Here is a 9,911-nt window from a genome sequence, read left to right as displayed (position 1 = left end):
AATATGTCATTCTTTTTAACATGTACCACTACCACATGAAATGGCGTGAATGGAGTATACAAGAAATTTTGGTACTGGATTAAGAATCATGAGGTTTTAGGTTCAAATTTCTTTGAGGACAAAAATATTTGGTAATTTTTTATTTATTTGTCCAAGCTTTAATAGATAGAGTTATCTAATATCTATTTTGATAGAAGGTCGCAAGTATTCCGTAAATTTAGTCGAAATACATACAAGCTGATTACTTATAAATTGAGGTCCATAATAGTTTGCGGCAGAATCCAGTAATTATCATTTAACGTACGCAAAGAGTTGTAGTAAGGCACGCTGCCGCTAGTCATTGTCGTATAGTGCATGAAAATACACAAAGCAAAGCAAAACAGAGAAAAGAAAGAAAGAAAGATTACACTTTGTGTACATACAAGCATATAAAAAGCTTCGAGAAATTAAAGTGGCAGAATCACTCCAACCTATAAAGAAAAACCAAGCACCCTTAACTCATGCAAAGCGAAACAACAACTCAAATACTTCAGCTTTCTCTTTGCCTAAGTACCCATGCATGCCTAATTTCTTCAGTATTTTTCACTTTCATGTCTTCTCTTCTGAGGTAAAAACTCCATTGTAAAACACAAGTTCTGCTTGTTTTTCTTCTTACGTGAACTAGAGAAAATAGTGAGACATAAATTAAAGAGATTATATATATATATATATATATATGGAAAGTAGTAGTAGAATTAGGTTGTATAAGGGCTTCTGGGGTTCACTTATAGTGGTAGCTGTTATTTGGTTAATGTTAGCTGGACTTGTAGAAAGTGGAAGAACAAATATGAAGAACAACAAAGTGTTGCAAAATAAGGATTTGGATCTCAACTTCAAGAGTATTAAAAGAAGAGTTCCTAATGGTCCTGACCCTATCCATAACAGGTATCTACTTTGATTTCTTCCTCCCAAATGTTCTTCAATATTTATGTTCTCTCCTCTCACTATATATATATATATATAACTTGTTATAATATGTTAGTTATTATCTTATTTTATTTTATCCAGTGATATTATTTAATTGAGCATAAAATTTAAGAAAAATGAAAAGACATCTAAAACTTGTTGTTTTAGATATTCCAAGACTTATGATTGTAAAAGCATGTCATTAAGGGTAAAATGAGAAAACTAAACTTAAAAGTAATTTTTAAATATAATAAAATATCATTCTTTTGAACGAACAAAAAAGAAAATAGTATCATATAAATTAAAAAAACGAAAAACTATATAATTTTATTATTTCTCAATTAATACTTATCATAAAGATTTACTTATGATTATCCTATCTTCGAATTTTGAAATACTTCAAAGTATCTCTTTTTCTCCTCCCTCCTTCTATGTCTTCTTTCAATTTAATTATTGTTATCAAATGTAAATGTTAACGAAAAGAAAAAGTTCAGCTAAAGTTTGTAGGGGCTTGCATGCTTTTTACCGAAAAAGAAAAAAACAAACCGTACTTTCAGATTCTGTTATATATCAAATCTTTAGTTTTCTTATCTACGTAGTAGAGTAACTTTTAAGTTTTAAGTTAATGTATAAAATTAGACAAAGAAAATTAAAGCATTTGTATCTGTCGTCTTTATTCTCTTCTAAAAGAGGCTTATTAAAGCTGCTAATTAACCTTTCATTTTGTTCTCTGCATTTACAAAGGTCTTTAACCTTTTAATGCCATCTTTCTTTTCTCATTTTGTTTCCTTTTCTTCTTTATCATTACTTTCATCCAATCATATCATCATAAAACATTATCCGTAAATGAAAGACAGTGGCGGAGGCAGGATCTCCCCGAGTGGTTCAAAAAGAAAAAAAGTTAAAAATGATTGTAGCTAGTGCGAACTGAACCTATGACCTTAAATGTTTTGAACCCCCTTGACCACTAAGCTACACTTCTGGGCTATGTAAAGAAAATTCAAAACATAATATATAAAGATAAAAATAGATTTTGCCATATATATATAGTGCAATTTTTCGGTGAAGGGTTTCGGGTGAACTCCTTCAGCCCCTAAATCTGCCCCTGTGCAAAGACCTCTACCACAACCCTTCTTTTTTTTTTTTTCAAATCAAAGAGTTCAATTTCTTGTCCACCGTGCTTTATTGCATGTTCATTTCATTTAAAAGCTTGATGTATAAATAATATACTTTTATTTACTTAATTACATTTTTAAATGTACCTTCAAATGCGGGACTAGTTCGTTCTCATTGGCCAAAGCACTTGAAAATTACTTCTTCTTTTTTTTTTTTTAATGATGGGCGGCAGCCGGAGATTATAACCAGAAACTTCTATTTGCCGTTTCAATACCACCATATTGAATTATTCGTCTTCTCACCTGAATCTTAAGTTATTAGGAATGTATATTTTTATTACTTAATTGTATCTTGAGCACATCATTTGTGTATAGATAAGAATCATAATATATCCTATAACTTTATGAAATTATTTAGAACAAAATACACTAGCCTAAAAATTATTTATCTTTGTCTCTATAACAGAAGAGCGGGAAATTCTCGTCAGCCACATGGTCAAGTTTCAAAGGGAGAACTTGGCAAGCCATGAACAGAAGGACCTCTAGCCAGGAATGTGGAAACTTTCCTTTCTTGTATGTAGTTATTTAAAATGGGAAGTCTATACATACTGTGAAATATTGATGAAATTTCAGAAACCCCACTTTAATTTGTTAGATTATTATTATTTTTAAATGCTGCAAAAATTCTTTAGAATCTTTGGAGATGGAATGAAAAGATAGTTAATTTTGTCTTACACAAGAAACAAAAGATGATTGGTCATTATATTGGGCAGAGAATCCCATATTTACATCCAATTGAGAATATTAATTAGTGTTTGTATCTATTTGTTTGGTGGGGAAGATAGAGAGATAAAGTTTTGCATGGTGTGGAGGAAGATAGAAGAACAAAGAATTAAGTTAATGGAGAATGTGTAAATGCATGTCTCAGCAGCCATGCATTTGTATAATATAATCCCTCCGTTTCAATTTATGTGAACTTGTTTAACTAGGTACGTAGTTTAAGAAAAGAGAGACTTTTGAACTTGTGGTGTAAAATGAGGCACACATATTTTGTGTGGCTATAAATCATTACATAAAGGTAAATTATTTCCAAATAAAAAAAATAGATTATTCTTTTTGACACGAACTAAAAAGAAAATAGGTTCATATAAATTAAAAGCAAGGGAGTATATTGTTCGAGTCTCTGTCACCGGTCTTGTCAATTACAGCTGCTTTGCCTTTGTAACAAAAAAACAAAAAAAAGTAGCTTTAATCTTTTTTTTTTATTAATCTTCTGAAATTCACTAGTCTGACAAATTCAAATTCTCATCGGAATAGAGGTAATTAAGGGCGGAAAACGTTTCTTATCGGGCAGGAGGGGAGCGGAAAGGGGTTCACCCCAATCCACTTCGTCGAAATTTCTTTTAGTTTTTTAACCTTTTTCTATTTTGAATTCCCTTAGCGGAAATCCTGCCTCTGCCATTATTTACCAGGATTGATCCCTATTCATGGCTCAAACCTGAAATTTTTAGTTAAGAATAAAGGAATCTCATTTACTTCACGATGATGGTTAGCTAGCTTTATTGTTTATGCATCTCTATCACGAATCATGTCAACTACGTTGTTTTGGCTTTTGACAAAAAAAGTAGCTTTACTTCTTCTTTTTTTCTTTTCTTTTTTGTAATAATCATATGGTATCTAGTCCACTGGTTCGACTAATTAATAATTAACTCTGATTTGCATAGCATAGTGTCCATTAAAGAGAAAATTGTTCCTTATTAGGAATTTCTCTATTCCCGTTCGAAGTAAATTAACACCTCTAATTAAGGATGAAATGATCTCATTCATTCCACCACGTCCGGTGGTTGTTGTATATTACTAAGAAATGGCATGTGTGCTAACTAAAGCAAATCCACCATTTAAAAGTGTCTTGGCAGGGTTAAAAAAGAAAAGGGAAAAAGGTAGGGATTGCCTCCTTGTGTTAGTCCTTTTCATTAGATTGTTTGGTGTGAGAACTGTTTTGGTCTTTGGTCCGTTTAAACTTGTTGTAAAACCAAGTGGAGAGATTCCCTGATTCTCAAGCATGTCAATCAAAGTTTTAAAGAAAAAGAGAAGGAGAAAATTATTATTAAAAAAAAATAAAAAATTAAAGGCAACTGAAAATCAGGATGGTACTCTCTTCAAAGTTCAAAGTGAAAGACAAAGTAGGCTCTCTGTCCTGCTTTTTTCATCCCCTCTCTTGCTTTCTCCTTTACCATTTTTGGATTTAGAAGCAAAGACTTGGTCTAAAGTTTTGGAGATTCAAATGCCACAATTAATTGTCTAAAAGGGCAAAAAGGGAAAAAAGAATCACATAGGACATTTGGGCTTTAGCTTACATTTACCATGTAACATTATAAATGAGTGCTTTTCTTGTTGAGTAGTGAAGTCTAAAGAGAACTTGGTTAATTTATGTAAATTTGAGCATTTGATCATTTGATCATTTCGGCGAACGCATCTAGTGGCAAAAAGCCATTTTACATCAAATTCAAAGTGGATTCAGTCTTGGAAACGTTCTGATGTGATAAACTTTTCGTAGAGGCATTGAATAGTTAATTATAGGTATGGTGTTTTATACTTTATGTCACACAAGAGGGATGATTGTGTAGTACTCAATTTTAGCGTGCACAAATTATAGAAGGATCTGCTTCTTCTAAGCGTTCCTTACACTATAATTGCGGAATAATAAATACAGAAAGTAAAGAGGTACACAAGTATTTTTACGTGGAATATACCTGACTCAAAAGATGAAAAAACCATGATCTACTTCCAAGTATGATTTTTTTCAACATTCCACAAAATCACTAAGCCAAAAATATCATTTACAAAACTCTTGTAAACATGAGGATTCCGTTTAACCCTTTGTGGCTACCAGCCTTAGTCTATTGCGACAACTTCAAGTTAACTCTAACTTGAATGCTACAACTCAAAGTACCTAGTACAAATACTTGTAAAAAAAATTGAAAGGTATAACTCAAAAGTCCTACTACAATTGAACTACAATAAAAGACAGACAATTAGAACTTGTTCTTCTATCTGATTCATGTAGTTTTAGATTCGCACACTTGAAACACACAGGAATTGCTTGCAAAATGCTTTGCTATTTTGCTCTCAATTCTTGCTTAACTTCAGCATTTGTGTGTCACCTGTAAAAGAGAACAAACTTATATATATATATATATATATATATATATAAATTAGTAGAATAAGAAAGAACTAGAGTACTAATCCTTTACTCTTCCATGGTGGAAGATTTCTAGTTATCTTCAATTTCTAACTCCTTCCTTATCTAGGACAGAGTTCTCGGTTAAGGAATCCTGCTCCTTATCAATTATGCAACCTTTTTGTTCATGAGATATCAGATATAACCACTTGTGCTTATCTCCTTCACGTGCATGCCTTATGCTTGAATCTGCCCGTGTCATGTGCACACTGTGTATGGACCTGGTTCATGCATGAGTTCCTTTGTCAATCAACAAAACAAACTTACCCAGGCCAGTAAATTCTCCTTTTTTGATGATGGCAAACTATGTGCTTTTTATAAGCATGAAGCCTATTTTAACTCAATATCAACATAATATTAGAACATTTTCCATTTTAAAGTCAAAAATCATCAAGGACCAAGTTCATTAGGTTATAGACATTACAGTCCAAAGTAAAAGCAAAACCTACCTTCCTCCTTTTGGCATCACCGAAAAGTTGCATAATTAAGTTATATAGCCAGATTTTAGCAGATCTTACTCATGGCCACTGAGGCTACTTCAAATGTAATCATGGAGTCAAGTAACACTTATCAATCTAAGGATATTAGCCATCTAAGAAATATCAACAAATAATAGGAGTAAAAAATAGTGATTATCATTGATAAGAGTCATCCACAAAGCATAGAAGGAAATAAAAGTACTGCACCATGAGCAAAAAAACAAAAAAAAAAAAATCTTATTCAGGGTAACTGGTTTTCAAAGTAAACTAGGAAGGGTTAAGGCTTGGAAGGACCAGGTTCTTAGCTTCTGGCCTGAATCTACTTTAACATGTCTTGAAGAATGCCTTCATTCTTCCCTTTCTCCTTAGCAAGCTCAGTCTTGAGAGCATCCCTCTCAGTTTCTACTTCATGCAGTCTCTTCTTCAGCCTTTCAATCGCAACATCCTTAGCCCCACTTTCTTGCTCCAAGGCACCCACTTTGCTGTTCACAGGCACCATATTGGATAAACCAGCTTCTTTGGGAGTAGTAAGGACTTCATAGTCATAGGAAATCTAAGTATTGGCCCCAAACTGATATTTACTTGTGCTAACATCTTATTTATTGAGGGGAACCTTGAAGTGAGAAAGCACAACAGTGAGTATGAACCCATAGGGTATGACATGAGTTTTGGTGCCAAAATGTAACCTATCAAGGAGTTGGATGGTAAACCCTGGCCAATTGATCTGCCTTCTACTATCCAGGTACTTTATAAGGATCATGTCCATGAAAGTTGCAATGTGCCTCCTCTCCTACCTGGGCAACACAATCTTGTTGACAAATTCAAAGAACACCTTTTGGGCAGGCTTCATTTCACTCTTATAAATAGCCTCAGGTTGTAGCTCTAAGTCCCTATTAGCAAATTTCTTGGTGATGACAAGTGAGGTAGGTGGGTTTTCTAGGCTTGGTCATTTCAACTTCTTGTAATTATTGTACCCTTCAGCAAGTACTCCTAACATCTCTCCTAGTTCCTTGTCATCAAAACTCACTTGTATTCCTTTCACTATACTAGTTACTCTTCCATTTTTGATTTCATAGTTTGTCAAAAACTCCACAATTTTTGCTCGAGCTAGTTTTCCTTCCAATTGAAAGACCATGTTCTTCCGGCCCTGAAATTCTAGCCTTTCTAGCAACAGCAATACAACACCTAAGGCTGTCAAATTTGGCCCAAACGGCCAAACCTATATGACCCCCCCCCCTCCCCACCAAAACCCATCCAATATTTCACGGGTTGGGCGAATGCTATATCTGATGATGGGTCATTATGGAGCGGTGCCCAAACTAACCCGTGTAATAAATGGGTCAACTTAGGCTGAGTCAGTAAACCCAAATCAACCCATGAAATTTAAAAATAGCCCAGTGGGTCATTATTATCTTTAGTCTAAAAACGCAATCTTGATACATGGGAGATATTGCCATCTGCTCTGTGCAGAACCCAAGGTGCGCGTGTACCTGATGGGTTAAGGACTCAACGTGGCAATCTTTATCCTTCTATATTGTTTTTAGAAAAGAAAGTATTTTCTTTCTAATGCTTGATCATTTGTTTTGCATGAAAAGAAGCGTTTTGATAAGGAAATTACAGAACTATGCTTTAGGGAATTTTCAATTTTTCTTTAAGGAACTAAACAAATTCAGATTTGAGAAAAGGTTAAATAAATACTACAAATTGAATTTTTTTTGTAACTTCCTATATTGTTTTTGCTTTTTAAATGTATGCTTTTTATTGTTGTCACTGGTATATCTATCACTTTAATTAGTTTCTAAGTATATGATCTTTATGTTTGCAAGAAGTTTAACAATGATTGATATCATTTGGACAATTGGTCATATTGACCCATCTAGAAGAATGATAAATTAACGTAATTATGTAATAAAAAGGTGCTTTACTTTTTTTGTGCTATATTTATTAACTTATAAGAAAATTATGAGTATAATTTATGAACTCATTTTAAATGCTAATAGTATTTATTCTAAAACAAAATACACTTCCTGATTGCCGACTAATAAAAAGAATTCTAGCTTTACAGTTGTGCACCTATATACTCTACGTAAAATATATTATACTCACAATATAATAGATGAAGATATCTATAGAATGTTTTGAAAATTTTAATCAATTAACAAGATATTTTAACTTTCTAAATAATGATTTCTGAGATTGGTTCTTAACTTCCTAAATAATTATCTATTTCAGAAAATGAGATAAATGATGTACTTTCATTTTTATAGTTTCATCTCAAAAGAACGATGTAGGAAATATATTCATGTGTCTCATAATTCTTAAATCACATTTCGTCTAAACTATATGCGAATAAAAATGTAAAGCAGATACCAAATCATGCATAAAAATGAAGTAAGTGGGTGAAATTGGGCGGGTTGGCATTGACCCATTGTTTAGCCCATCTTGGCCCAACCCATTCTAGCCCAAGAAAGTTTTGTGCGGGGTTGGGTAATGACCCATATATTGGTTCAGCCTATTTTGACCCGCCCAAATTTAACCCAAACAGCCCAATTGACACCCCTAGCTGCACCATTCCATCCTCCTCCAAATCTCTAAGGAATCTACCCTTCAAAATTGTTCTTTTGCCAACCTTCACCCTCGTGCCCTGTTCTTCATCAGTTTCCTCTTTTTCCTCACTCTCATCTTCCACTACTTGCACTTTTCTTGATTTCCTAGTAGACCTGGTTATCTTTGCCAAGGTAGAGGGTTTTATATCAATAGATTTTGCAGGGGACTTCTTTTTGGAAGTCTTTCCTTTCTTGCTTTTGGAGTCACATCCTCCATCTTCTCTGCCTCGTCCTCATCATGAAGGACCAGGTCCATCTCCTCAATTTCAATTGTTTCAACTAGCTCACCCACTTTCTTCTTTCCCTTTTCAGCAACTTTCCTTTTACTCTCAACTAAGGCCTTTTTGAGGGCAGCCTCACTCTGCTTCCTCTGACTCCTTGTAGCCTCACCCTGTGGGAGGAGTCTCTACAAGGATAGAAGAGGTAACTTTTCTCTCCTTTCTCTTCTTGCCTCCCATAGCAGTTTCAGGGATTTTAACTCCTGAACTTTTCTTCTTATTTGGATTGTAGCTATCAGACACCTTTTTTAGTAGGTCTTGGAGGGGTTCATTCATAGATGGAACATGTTCTTAGAAACTCTTCCTCAACCTAACCGCCCCTCCGTTGCACTTGCATCTCTAGACCCACTGTCGTCTTCTTCTCTCAAACTCTATTCCTCCTCAACAACTTTCTCACTCCATATCACCATTGCCACTGTTTCTTCAGTCAAACCAATAGGAGTGGGCGAAGATTTAGCCACTCCTTCTTCTCCCTTTCCCCTGACATCACCTTTAACACCCTCACTCTTTTTTTCCTTTTTCTTTTTATTTTTACCAGCAATTTTACCAAACTCAGTAGTCTCTACCCCACCAATAGTACCAACAAGAACAAATCTATTCTCCAGATTCTCGGCCACATCAGAAATGATATTAGACATAATTTTTAGCCCAGAAGTTACCTGTTCTATTTCAAATGAAACAGGTTCTTCCCCCTCAATTGCAGACTTGAAAAATTCATCTGATTTTTGGGGTTCCTCTGTCGGGCTTGCTTTCAGCTACTTATTTATTTTCTTGATTTGTTCACTGCCAACAACTACTTTAGGAGCAAACATCTTAACTTGTCCTTTCTTAGGGGTAGTGGTGGTAGAAGATGTGGGTGTTGGTTCTTCGGATGGTGAAGAATGGTTCTCAAAAGGGTTTTCCATTTGATGTATATAGAAGATATGTGTGTGTAGAAGAGATGAGAGAAAATAGAGAGAATTTTTGACGTCTTGAATTTTTCTTCAAAGATTAGAAGTGAAGAAATGATTAAAGTCTAATAAATTTAAAGAGGGAGAGTTGGAATGAGTAACAAATGCTTTTTGAAGTTCAAAGGTCTAATCAATCTGGGAAAGTTTATTTGAATGCACCTTAGATTCTTCCCTAGATTCTAGGCAATTATGGCGCGTGTGACTCTTTTGGTGAAACTGGTTCATTTGTAATGGATAGGATTGAAGGGTATTGGGATTAAATGAGACTTTATTTTTTTTATCATGATCCAGTTACAT

At 34.2% G+C, this 9,911-nt stretch overlaps 1 long non-coding RNA gene across 1 annotated transcript; it reads left to right on the top strand.

Moving 5' to 3' along the window:
- The first annotated feature begins 500 nt into the window (after positions 1-500).
- Positions 501-2,764, top strand: LOC104221524 (uncharacterized). The gene is made up of 2 exons (XR_709753.2): positions 501-924; positions 2,527-2,764. It is a non-coding gene; the product is annotated as an uncharacterized lncRNA (long non-coding RNA).
- Positions 2,765-9,911: the final 7,147 nt, after the last annotated feature.

Source organism: Nicotiana sylvestris, chromosome 11 (assembly GCF_000393655.2).
Source record: "Nicotiana sylvestris chromosome 11, ASM39365v2, whole genome shotgun sequence".
Taxonomy (NCBI): domain Eukaryota; kingdom Viridiplantae; phylum Streptophyta; class Magnoliopsida; order Solanales; family Solanaceae; genus Nicotiana; species Nicotiana sylvestris.
The sequence above is the reverse complement of the archived record's forward strand: the minus strand, read 5'-3'. Positions and strand labels throughout refer to the sequence as shown.